The sequence below is a fragment of the Oryctolagus cuniculus genome, chromosome 1 (assembly GCF_964237555.1).
Source record: "Oryctolagus cuniculus chromosome 1, mOryCun1.1, whole genome shotgun sequence".
Lineage (NCBI taxonomy): Eukaryota > Metazoa > Chordata > Mammalia > Lagomorpha > Leporidae > Oryctolagus > Oryctolagus cuniculus.
Genome location: NC_091432.1, coordinates 213757313 through 213769836, shown reverse-complemented (window position 1 = coordinate 213769836; position 12524 = coordinate 213757313). Strand labels below are relative to the sequence as shown.

The 12524-nt window shown below is 51.6% G+C and overlaps 1 protein-coding gene across 15 annotated transcripts in view; it reads right to left on the bottom strand.

Annotated features, from left to right (window-relative positions):
- The window catches only part of PALM2AKAP2 (PALM2 and AKAP2 fusion), a 595149-nt gene that overhangs the window by 96136 nt on the left and 486489 nt on the right, over window positions 1-12524 (bottom strand). The window contains exon 1 of one of the 15 annotated variants that reach the window (XM_070047268.1): window positions 12334-12506. The gene's annotated coding sequence lies outside the window, so the exon portion shown is untranslated. 15 annotated transcript variants of the gene reach the window in all.

Below are 12524 nucleotides of genomic sequence, written 5' to 3'. Positions count from 1 at the left end.
AAAAAGACTAAGAGTCTGTCTATAAAAGCCGGGTAAGAGTGATTCAAATTTTGGCGCTGCCAGTGGCTACGTGCTCTTGCCCTAAACCGCCAGGCCTCAGTTTGCTCTGTAACAACAGCAACAACAAAATCCTATTCATGGTATATCCTTCTGAGACTGTTCTGAGTGAGGTTAGATGCGACAACTTATATATGGCACTCAGGGTAGGGGCTAGCTGTCGAAGTAGGAAGCAGCTTAGACTCACATGAACCTCAAGAGTTGCTGCCCTTATGGAAGATTGAAATCACTGAAAACAATGTAAAAATGAGTGCTTTTTTCAAAGTTGTACCCTTCTGAAAGAAGCTGGATCACCACTTGTGGATGAAAATGGGCCCATGTGAAAAGTTCCAGGTTTGCCCGTTTATGCCCCTATTGTCTTCTGTTCTTCTCTGTTCAAACTCTGTCCTTGCTTTGCAGGCACTGCTCATAAAGCCTGTATTTGAGTGTTTGCAGCAGCCAGTTGTGGGATGACTACTGCCAGCATTCTCCAGGCACACTTTGTAAGGCATTATTTGTCATAAGTCTACTTTGGTTCCTAGCCTTGTCTAAAACATCTATGTCATGGACCACATCCAACTCAGTAGAAAATGATTGTTATAATACTAACAATTAAAGAAAGCAGGACACAACAGTACCGAGGGAAAATGCTGCTTTAGAATCCTGGACCTGAGAAAAAGCACATTGGATCAGCAGTCAAACCAGACAGCACATAGAGATACTTGGAGTAATTCTCACGGGGACTCTCACAACCGGAGACGAAAGACAAGGAGTTCTGTAGTGGACGCAATTTCATTTCAATAAGCACCCTGGTTTCACTTTCCCAGCCATGATTCAGGCCGCTCTGCAGCTCAGTGAAGGAAGGAACGGCAGGCGAGGGGGCAGAGGGGATGGAGGGAGCACGCTCTGGGCCAGAGTCTAAAGAAAAAGGGAAGGGAGTCAGGAGAGAGGGTGGCTTCCAGTGGAAGTACCTGCAACGTGGCTGGATTACAGGACCCAAAGAAATGAAGCATCATAGCTCCAGGAGGCAGGAGGAATAAGCCTTTGCTTCCCATTACCAGCCTTTCACTTCTTTCTCTTCCTCTCCCAGCCTCCAGGTGGCACAGCTGCCCCAGGACCACTTGCTTGGGAGACAGAAACACAAGACACTTTTGCCAAGCAGGACTGGAGCAGTGGCGTCACTGGCACCCTGCAGCACCCCCAGCAGTGGGCACCCAGTACAGACTTAGCTACACCCCACTGCATCTTTGCACGAAGGCCACATACTCTCACCACTCTAATGGCAAACTTTCCTGCTTCAATTTAAGCTCTTGTTCTCTTTTCAAGCCCCAAGAAAAAGATTCACATCTGCAGAGCGCATTGCAATTTGTGTCATCTGAGATCCACTTCCTAGAGATTTGCATATATCTGATGCTCCAAAAACAGATGCCCAGGATGTGAATTCGAAGCATAAACACCGACACCAGGGTTTCACAACATCAGTACAACTGACATTTTGGGCAAGACAACTCTTTGTGGGTGGGACAGGGGTGTCCTGCACTGTAGGATGCTTAGCTGCACCCCTGCTCTCTACCCACCAGGTTCTAGGGAAGGCCCATCCTTCCCCGCTTGCTGAGACAGACCTCTCAGCTTCTGTCTGCTTGGTTCCAGTCCCGAGGCTTGGCAACCTTGCCTAGTGGGAGCTGCCAGATCTTCTTCCTCCTCCCCCTTCTCCTCCAAGTACGCCCCTCGTGCTGTAACATGCACAACAATCATCGGGCATGTCAAGCAGATTCTGATTCAATAGGTCTGGGATGGGGCTCAGGAGTCTCCAGTTTCAACAGGCTCCCAGGTGATATGAATGCTGGAGGTCCCTGGACCACACTTTAAGTAGCAAAGTCCCTACGTAGGACACTACGTAGCTGTGGTCTGACACTGTGTCACCGTGGGACTCTTGGCTTTTACATAATCTCCAAGCACTTCAGTATCCTCCTCCTAAAAATGGGACTGGCCTTGTGGGGTAGCAGTGAAGTGAAGCAGCTGCGTGGGTGCCCACATCCCATATCCTAGTGCCAGTAAGTCCCGACTATTCCATGCTTCTGATCCAGCTTCCTGCTACTACACCTGGGAAGCAGCAGGTGATGGCCCAAGTACTTGGGTCCCTGCTATCCACATGGAGACTTTAATGGAGTTCCTGGCTCCTGACTTCAGCCTGGTCCAACCCTGGCTTCTGCAAGCATCTGGGGAGTGAATCTGAAGATGGAAGATCCCTGTGTATCTCTTATCACTGTGTTGCTCTGCCTTTCTTATAAGTAAATCTTTAAAAAAAATCAAAATGATGGTTAAAGGCAAGTGTTTGGTGCAGTATTAAGGTGCAATTTGGGAGACTGGTGTTGTGGTGTAGTAGGCTAAGCTGCCGCCTGCAGTGCCAGCATCCCATATGGATACCAGTTCATGTCCTGGCTGCTCCTCTTCCGATCCAGCTCTCCGCTGTGGCCTGGGAAAGCAGTAGAAGATGGCCCAAGTCCTTGGGCCTCTGTACCATATGGGAGACCCAGAAGAAGCTCCTGGTGTCAGATCAGCTCAGCTCCGGACATTGTGGCCATTTGAGGAGTGAACCAGCAGATGGAAAACATCTCTCTCAGTCTGTCCTACTCTTGGTCTGCAATTATACCTCTTAAATAAATAAAATCTTAAAAAGGGGGGGGGGCAACTTGGGGTACCTTCATCCCATATCAGAACGCCTGATTTGAGTCCTAGCTCTACTCCCTGCTAACACACAGCCTGGGAGACAGCTGATGATGGCCCAAGTACTCGTGTCCCTGCCTCCTACGTCAGAGGCCTCATTTGAGTTCTGGCTCCTGGTTTCAGCCTGGCCCAGCACAGCTGTTGAGGGCATTTGGGGAATGAAACCAGAGGATGGACGATCACTGTCTGTGTCTCTTATCTCATTGCCTTCCAAATAAAAGAAAAACAAAACAACAACGAAAAACACTTAAAAACAAAATTAAAAAATGATGGTGATTATAAAGATTAAGTAAGAGAGTGGAGGTAAACCAACTAACTTAGCACCTAGCACTCAAAACATGTTCTTCCCTCCCTCTTCCCACCTAGCTCCTATTAGCAGCATGCCCAGGAACCGCCAGCTCCGCCAGCTCCGGGCATCCCTGGGGAATATAAGGAATTCCCTAGCAAAGAAAAAATTCCACTCCGCATGGTGATTGCAAAGGGGAGGGTTTCTTTTCTTTTTGTCATTGTAACACCTCCTCTGCCAGCCCAGCTGTTAACACCTGTCATCCTTTGGAGGCTATGCATTGTTTTGATAATGAAGCATGACATGGAAGGAATATTTTAAAACAATGCACACGTTGTGATTCCATGTGAAAGAAATGCCTCCCACTCTCCTGGCTCATCTCTGTGTTGCACTCGATACTGATCTGAGCTCTAAAGGGAAACTGATCCCAACATGAATGATGACAGCCCCTGCAGGTCTAACCTAAATTTCCTACATGGGTTGCTCCTATTCTCCCCAAAATGAGTGGACTATGCTCATCGGTAATTGTATAAAGCTCTGCTTTATAAGGACAACATATTCTAATGCAAAATACGACTCTACCGAGCTAAATAGAGCGTTGGAATCACATAGCACACGGCACATGGATCCTTGATTTTAATGCACGTACAGAGATAGCATTAGATATCATTAGATAGAATTCAGAAAGTACCCGGATTCTTTAGCAAAGGAACCGAGACGAGACGTACTCCTCTAGGGGAATCACTTCTGCAGTCCCAACGTGGGGCAGAGACACACTGGTGTCTTTTCTGTTTGGAGGCTGTATCACAAAACTTACGGCACCACTCCAAGCAACCTGAGCTTCTGGATTATTCCACCATGAAGTGATGCTATGAACATGCAAGCTGCCACAGCCGGCCACACAAGGCTGGGGGCTGAAGCAGTTACCTTCAACCACCGCCAGGGAAGTGGGGTTTGGTTTGCTGCACACCTCACCCAGGTGCTGGACTCGCGCGGGCCTAGGGCCGGGCTCTGCCTTGGGACCGCAGCCAGGCCACTGCAGGGTAGAAGGGAAGAGAACTGTTTCTGCCTCTCTCCTGCTTCACAGATGGTGCTTTCCAGGGCACAGTCCCAGCTACATGAAGCCCTGCTCAGTCCCCAGAGGATCACCACGTGTACCCTAAAAAGGGTGATGAGGTATGGCTGTGACAGCCAGCTAAAGGGCCCTCCCTGTCCTCTCCTGAACTTGGTGTGGTGTGGGTGGTAGCTCTGTGGACACACCCTTCCAACCCACAAGAGACTAAAGCCCTGGAAGTCCTGGCAACCCAGGGCACTTTCAGCACAGGGTGGGAGTGGGGGGCGGGCAGGTAATACAGGACCTTCTAGCCCAGCAACCCCCCCCCCCCCCTTTATCCTGACCATGCACAAGCAAACTCCTTCTCAAGCCACCTGCTAGGACTGAATGTTTGTGTCTCCCCCTCCTCCCACCTCCAAATTCAGATGTAGAAGCCTGATTCCCAGCGTGAAGGGGCTATGAAGGGGCCATTGAGAGGAGATTAGGCACTGGGAGGTGATTAAGTCATAAGGATGGAGAGCTCATGGATGGGATTAGAACCCTTATAAAAACAGGCTACGGGGAAGTTGGGGCAGTGGGGGGGGGGGCAGTCACATGGCCCAGCAGTTAAGTAGCCACTGCTGGCGCCTGCAGCCCACATCAGCTCAAGTCCCAGCTACACCACTTCCAATCCAGCTACCTGCTAATGAGCACTCTGGGGGGCAGGAGATGAGAACTTGGGTCCCTGCCATGCACAGGAAAGACCTAGATGGGAGTTCTGGGTTTCTGGCTTTAGCTTAGCCTAGCTCGAGGTGGCAAGGTACATTTAAGGAGTGACCCAGCAGAAGCAAGAACTCTCTGTCTTTCAAATAAAATGAAAATAAATTAATAAACTAAAAAACTTCTAAAGAAGCCCCAGAGAGATCCCTGGCCCGACCTGCTTTGTGGAGAACACAGTGAGAAAGCGAATCTGCCAGCGCCCTTGATAGCAGATGTGCAGCCTTCAGACATAAACCATTGTTTAAACGCCACCCAGCCTGGTATGCTGTGACAGCAGCCGGAAGGGACTAATTAAGTGCCTTGCTGGCCAGCGCCGTGGCCGGGTTCTAGTCCCAGTCAGGGCGCCGGATTCTGTCCCGGTTGCCCCTCTTCCAGGCCAGTGCTCTGCTGTGGCCCGGGAGTGCAGTGGAGGATGGCCCAAGTGCTTGGGCCCTATACCCCATGGGAGACCAGGAGAAGCACCTGGCTCCTGGCTCCTGCCATCGGATCAGTGCGGTATGCCGGCCGTGGCGACCATTGGAGGGTGAACCAACGGCAAAAGGAAGACCTTTCTCTCTCTCTCTCTCTCTCACTGTCCACTCTGCCTGTCAAAAAAATAAATAAATAAATAAAAAGTGCCTTGCTAACGCATGTGCAAGCAATAGAAGGCTCTTTACAGAGCTGAAAGAAAGGTTAGTGTTTCTGAACGTGCACTTGTCTATCTTCACACATCGTTCCAGTGCCCGCTAGCCCCACAGAGCACATACGCAAGGGAGGGGCTTCGCAGGGCAGGATCCACACGGCTGCTGAAGGAGCTCCAGACCCAGCCCAGGCAGGTCGGTATTTATGAACTGCGGGCACTACGGCCAAAGTGAGGGGCAAGGCTGCACATGTGGGCGGGCGGGAGGTGTGCAGTGTCCACCTTGGGCTTGCGTGCTACCGCAGCAGGTTTGATTTGGCATCCCCAGCAGTGGCTGGCAGTATTCAGGCAGCTCTCCGATGTGCCACCCTGGGGGCCAGCCACTAGGAACCCACCACGGATAGTGGGGGTGATAGAACCCCAAGTCCAGATACCCGCCCAAGTGAACAAGGCAGATTCCTGGGCAACTGGGTGTTCAGTGCAGGGTCAAGGGCCTTACCCAGGGGAGACACCGGCGAGCCTTCAGGCCTCTGTGGGACAATCCCCCTCCACAGTCCATAGGAGGGGGAATTTGCTGCCAGCAGACACCACTCAAAAAAGGCACCGCAAACTGGGTCCCACGCCAGGGCTCTCTGTTTTTTCAAATCTTTCTCCCTGTGAATCCCCGGCCACTGTTTGCAACTTCCTTAAAGGGACAGGTTCCTCCTGGTCCAAAGTGGGAACTCAGGCTGGCACCTCCTGTTGGGTGGAGAGGTTTGGAGCCAGAGTGGAGGAAACCTTTTAAGCATGTGTTTGTTTCGAAGAATGGTTCGACATCTGTAAGGTCTAACTCAAAGCAATGTTCCTGCTGTGTGTGCCTCACCACAGGGCCCCATCAGGATCCATCCCACCCCACCAGCAAACTCTACCACAACCTGCGGCAAGTTACATTCAGGTTCTGAGACCCCTCTGGAGGCCGTGTTTGGGCACAGCCCTCATGGCAAATAGTCACTTTATACAACCGTCCACCCTCCTGGGAAATAACATGCTCATTAGGGGTGGGGAGGAAGCTGTGGTTGTTTGGGGAGGGGATTCCCGGTGACATCCAGCACCCTGGGGTCATGGAGCGAGCCCAAAGCCCAGGGTCCTGAGAACTGGGGTCCACTGGCCCCATGAGGAGTGACTTGTGACTGATAATGAAAACAGGGGGCCCTGAAGGAGAAATGCAAGAAAGAGCATCCGCGGAAGTGCTTCAGGAGCAAGGCAAGAAGAGGATGTCACGTGAACGAGAGAGGGGACGGTGGTGGTCAGGCGTCGACCACCCGCACGCTCTAGGCTCCCAGATTTGATCAGTGGGGAAGACGAACAACTGATCTGCTGCACATTTGCTAGTATCTTCAAAGTTAATTCCAGGAACTATTTACTTATCATTTGTATCTGTCACAGATCCTTCCGTCTACATCTCATGTGACACAAGATTTAAAATTACAACGGCTTTAGTTTTCTCATTCTTATAGATGAGTGAACTAAGAATCCACTCACATGACAAACTCAAGATCTTTTTTTTTTTTTTTTTTTTTTTTTTTTTTTTTTTTGACAGGCAGAGTTAGTGAAAGAGAGAGAGGCAGAGAGAAAGGTCTTCCTTCTTCCATCAGTTCACCCCCCTCAAGTGGCCACTATGGCCGGGACGGCCAGCACTATGCCGATCTGAAGCCAGGAGCCAGGTGCTTCCTCCTGGTCTCCCCTGCAGGTGCAGGACCCAAGCACCTGGGCCATCCTCCACTGCCTCCCCGGGCCACAGCAGAGAGCTGGACTGGAAGAGGAGCAACTGGGACAGAACGAGCGCCCCAACTGGGACTAGAACCCAGAGTGCCAGCACCGCAGGCGGAGGATTAGCCTAGTGAGCCGCAGCGCTGGCCCAAACTCAAGATCTTACAAAGAACTCGGCCCAGGCGCTAAGGTGGCCACAGTTCTGGGTAACTGGGCGTTACAATACCTGTGTACTTGGCTCTGCTCAGCCTGTGTTCTCCAATCAAGCATCAAAACCTTTAGCAAACCCACACCTAAGCTGAAAATTAACTTTTTCCACTGAATTCCACACGTACCCTTCCCTGGTATTCACACCATGATCACCTCAACCAGCACAGGTATCCTCCCAAGACTCAGGAGGCAAAACAAACAAAAAAGCCCAACACCGCAAATCCATCACCTATCCCTGCCGCATCCTGCCTGGTGCGTTCACCCGCATCTGCTGACACAGGGCATCTGTGCCACTCCCATGGCCCACTCGATCACTCACAGACTGCCACCAAGATGGGAACAATTCCAGCCACAGGCTCCTGAGCCTACTCAAACATGTCCCCGGAGGCCTGGCAGCCCTGCTGTTCCTGGATGGGAGAGGGCAGCTAAGCAGGGCCAGGCCTGGTTAGTACTTGGATGGAGAACTGAGAGGAAAGAGAGGAAGATGGGGCCCCAGGACGCCCTCAGCTCCTCCTCTCCTGCAGTGCCCCAACCTCAAAGAAAAAGCCCCATTACTTAACCCTGGAGAAAGCACAGGGATTTTATGGGAAGGGAGAGACTTGGTCATTTTATTTTTCTACCATTCAACTTTTTTTTTCAAAGTCTTTTTTTTTTAAGACTTATTTTATTTATTTGAAAAACAGAGTTACAGAGAGAGGTAGAGACATAGAGAGGTCTTCTATCCACTTGTTCGCTCCCCAGATGGCCACAAGGGCCACAGCTGTGCCAATTGAAGCCAGGAGCTTCTTCTGTCTCCCACACAGGTGCAGGGGCCCAAGGACCTGGGCCATCTTCTACTGCTTTCCCAGGCCATAGCAGAGAGCTGGATCAGAAGAAGAGCAGCTGGGACTAGAACCAGAACCAATATGGGATGCCGGCGCTTTAGGCCAGGGCTTTAACCCACGGTGCCACAGTGCCGGCCCCTCTACCATTCAACTTTCAAGAGAATGGAGCAAAGAAAGGAAATTTAATTTGTATTGGGGGTTTTAGTTTTCTAAAAACCTAGCCTTGGGGAGGGCGTTTGGTGCAGCTGCCGAGCCCTTGACATTGGACTGCCTGGGTTTGAGCCCCAGCTCCGCTTCTGATCCAGCTTCCTGCTAATCAGCAGGTGATGGTTCAAGTAGTTGGGTCCCTGCCACCCACGCCAGAGACAATGAGTTCTAGGCTTCAGGCTTCAGCTTGGCCTAGCCCTGGCTACTGAGGGCATTTGGGGTATAAACCAGCAGACAGATGATCCCTCTCCTGTCTCTTCCTCACTGTCATCACTCTGCCCTCCAAATAAATAAATAAATCTAAAACAAAAACAAAAAACCCAAGTAAATAACATTGTCACCTACAGTAATTGAAACAAATTTTTAAAACTTTAACTTCCTAGTGTTGTTACTTAGAATACTCTATTTCTTAAGTACTCTAGCTAATTAAATACTATCATGTCACAAAAACTTTTTTCTTTGAGTAAAACATGGATTTCCCTTTTAGCATAGATATGCTTTCAACTTTCCTGAAAAATATGTTGGAAGGGCAAACGTCCAAAATTTGAACAGTAGTCTCATATGTTCTTAAAGGAGATTATCTTACAAAGAGAGTATTTATTTATATATAGAGAAAAAGGACTCCCCCTGCCCGCTCCCATCCTAGCCCAAAAAGACATGCTGACCTAAGGCCCTTGTCACCAAAGTATTGCAGGGTGAGGCTCATGCCAGGCAGAAGACCTGAATTTGAAGCTTTTTTTAGCTTCACCAAGAAAAAAAAAAAAAAACAAAAAAACACTGCCTCCGGGTGTTGAGTTTGCATAGTATAAAGAAACCTATGCAATTTTCTACCAAAACTCAAAGTGCTAAACCTTGTAAGTATATTCATCAATTACTCCAGGCTTCTAGTAGCTGGCACAGCAGCCTGGGCTCAATAATTTGAAGGAAGAACAGCCGTTCCAGAAGCTACTTCAAGGCAGAGCATGGATTCTACCAGTGTTGAGACCTGTTTACAATTAAAGAACAGAACCAAACATCGCAAGCTTGGCCTTCAGAGTAAATTTCAGCAGGCTCCTGATTCAGCTCTTCCAGTCCCTGAACACCCATTCCTCGTTATCCTAACAAGCAGAAACTGGCAACAACAACAGGCATAGATACCTGGGACACGAATATTGCAGGAGCCCACCAATACACAAGGGCAGACCCTGGACAATAATTACGTAATAACTAGTAAATCCAAAGGCGTCACTTGGGATGCCTGAATCCCATGTGGGAGTGCCTGGATTCCAGTCCTGGTTCCCCTGTGGATTCCGGCTTCCTGCTGGTAGGCACCCTGCTCCCCCTACCCTCTCCACCCCCAAATGACTCAAGCACCTGAGTCCCTCTCTCCCATATGGAAGGCCTGAATCGAGTTCAGCTCTGCCCAGCCCTGGCTGCTGTGGCCACTGGGCAGTGAAGCAGTGGATGAGAGACTGATGGTCTCTTTTTCTCTCTCTCTGCCTTCCAAATAAATAAGAAAATAATATATATATATTTATATAAGTGTAAATATTTAAGTATAAGTATAAAAAGTCCATATTATATATTTAATATAAGTATATATATTTTACAACACTTAATAATGTTGGCTTAATAATAAAATATTGAAAGTTTTAGAAACCAACCAACCAGTGGATCACCTCCCCTTCACTTGATAGCTAAATTAAGACAACATGCTTCCCCTGGGTCACCAGAGATCCTGAAGCTATTGAGTCAGATGCAGCCACTTAGGAAAGCGAAATGAATTCTGACAACACTGCTCTACACTCTGCAGGCAGGAGCTGTGCCAACTGCCATGCCAGAGCTGTGAGGTAATGGGCTTCCAAGGTGTTGGTCCCACCTCAGAGCCCAGCCACTGCTCTCCACCCAGCACCTCCGCACCCCCCAAGGAAAGTCCTCAGGCAGAGTCTTCTGGGTCAGGGACTGGGAGGCCCAGGCAGTATTACCTTGTCCTAGCTCAGGACAAACTTTGTTGACAGAGTCAAGAATTACTGCTCCGTCCATCCAACTTGTGGGGTGCCCACATCCAAATCAGAAGATGCCCTAGCTAAAGAAAGGACCAAGCATCAATACTGGGGAGGAGGGGCCGGCGCTGTGGCGCAGCGGGTTAAAGCATTGGCCAGTGGTGCTGGCATTCCATGAGTGCCGGTTCGAGTCCCGGCTGCTCCACTTCTGATCCGGCTCCCTGCCAATGTGCCTGGGAATGCAGCAGAAGATGGCTCCCAAGTGCTTGTGCCCCTGCACCCACGGAAAACACCAGGAGGACTCCTGGCTTTGGCCTGGCCCAGCCCTGGCCACTGGGGACATTTGGTTCAGCCATTTGGGGAGTGAACCAGCGGATGGAAGATTTTGCCTCTCCCTCTCTGTAACTCTGCCTTTCAAATAAGTAAATCTTTAAAAAAAAAAAACTAAGGAGGAGAGCGGGCAGAGGGGCTGTTTGTTACAAGCTTAACTTCAGGGTAAGTCTTTAAGTTTAAAGAAACAGTAGCCACGTTACTATGAAATTTCATCGATCATCATCGATCAACCCTGGGCAGCGTCCAGGGAAGAAGAGAAGGGGCGTTTCCTTACATTGGGAACACTTCCAGGAAGGAAAGCGCCGTGCTTAAGTGAACTCTAATCAGAACAAAGACAAGGAAACAAAACCCCTGCGACCGTGAGGGCAAGCGGGGTTGAGCTTAATTCAGCCCCCAGGAGCCTGGGAGTCCCAAGGACGCTTCCTGGGCGAAGGTCCCGGGTTCACAGATGCGAAGATGTAAGGAGGGCCCCGCGGACGCGCTCCGGGTGGTCCAATCCCCCTTCTCATGGTGGAAGTTTGCGCAAATTTTGGGCGCCGCACTTAAAAGCCGCTATCAGGAAGGGTACAGACGTGTCCAAGTCCGATCGCGGACGCGCGGGGGTAACCCACGGCGCTACCCGCGCTGGGAGCCTGGGGCGCGTGGCGGCCCCGCGAGCGGCTCGGCCCTCGCCTGTCCGTTCTCACCCGGCCTCCAGCGCCGGGCTTGCGGACTCCCGGCTCCCCCTGGTTTCATTTCCGTCTCCTCCGTTTCTCTAGAATTTCCCGGGGCCGCTAGCTGTCCCCACTGTCATCTCCGCGGACATTACAGGCACGTCCGGTCCGGCGCTGTCCCCCAACGTTCCACGCTTCCATCCTCCAAAGTGGCCCACGAAGGACCCTAGGAGACGTTCCCCAGGCTTTATGCCCGACAGGACACTAGAGGTGACCGCGAGGGAGGTCCCAGCCTCGCCCAAACTTCCTGGCTCCGCGCGGACCGGACCAGACGGGACTGCGCAGAACGGCTGCTCCTCCGCCGGCATCTCCTCCAGAGCTCAGTTGCCCGGACCCTCGCCTTAAAGGGAAGCCGGGTCTCAGTCCCCCAGCAATGTCCTAGACTTCTGACAATGCCCCCCGCGCCGCCGCCCCAGGAGGCAGGACTGCGCCTCCCGCGGGAGCGGGAACCGATGGCTCCATCCCCGCTGCTCCCGGGGCAGGAGAGATGGCCACATTCACGTTGGATTTCCCTGCTTTTCTTGTACCGCCCGGCTGTGGGGGTGGGGGTAGTCCTGAGTATTTTTTAAGCACAAATAAGCAAGTAAGTTTGAACAAACCTAGGAATTCAAGTCCACATGGCCACAGCCCTGCCTGCCAAACCCGCGTCCGGCACACAACCCACTAGGCAAGGACCTATAAAAAAATCCTTTAAAGCCCGCGGTGCCGACGACGACCCCCGAATCTCCAGCTGCCCGCCAGCCATCCCTCCCCCAAGCCCGGGGACTCCCCGGAGTCGGTATCCCGGCCGCCGCGCCCCAACGTGCGGAAAGTCGCCCTTTTCCCCACACCCACCTCTGGGCGCCGGCTCCCGGGGGCACAGCCGTCCGGCTCCGCTCCAGCGCCACGCGGCCGCTGCTTTGGGCTTGGGGCGTCCCGGAGACGCCGAGGGAAGACGCCGGGGAAGACGCGCGGCAGCCCCGGGCTGGGGCCAGCGCATCTGCCGGGAGCGGCAGCCGCCGGGCGCGCAGGAGGGCGGGGAGTCC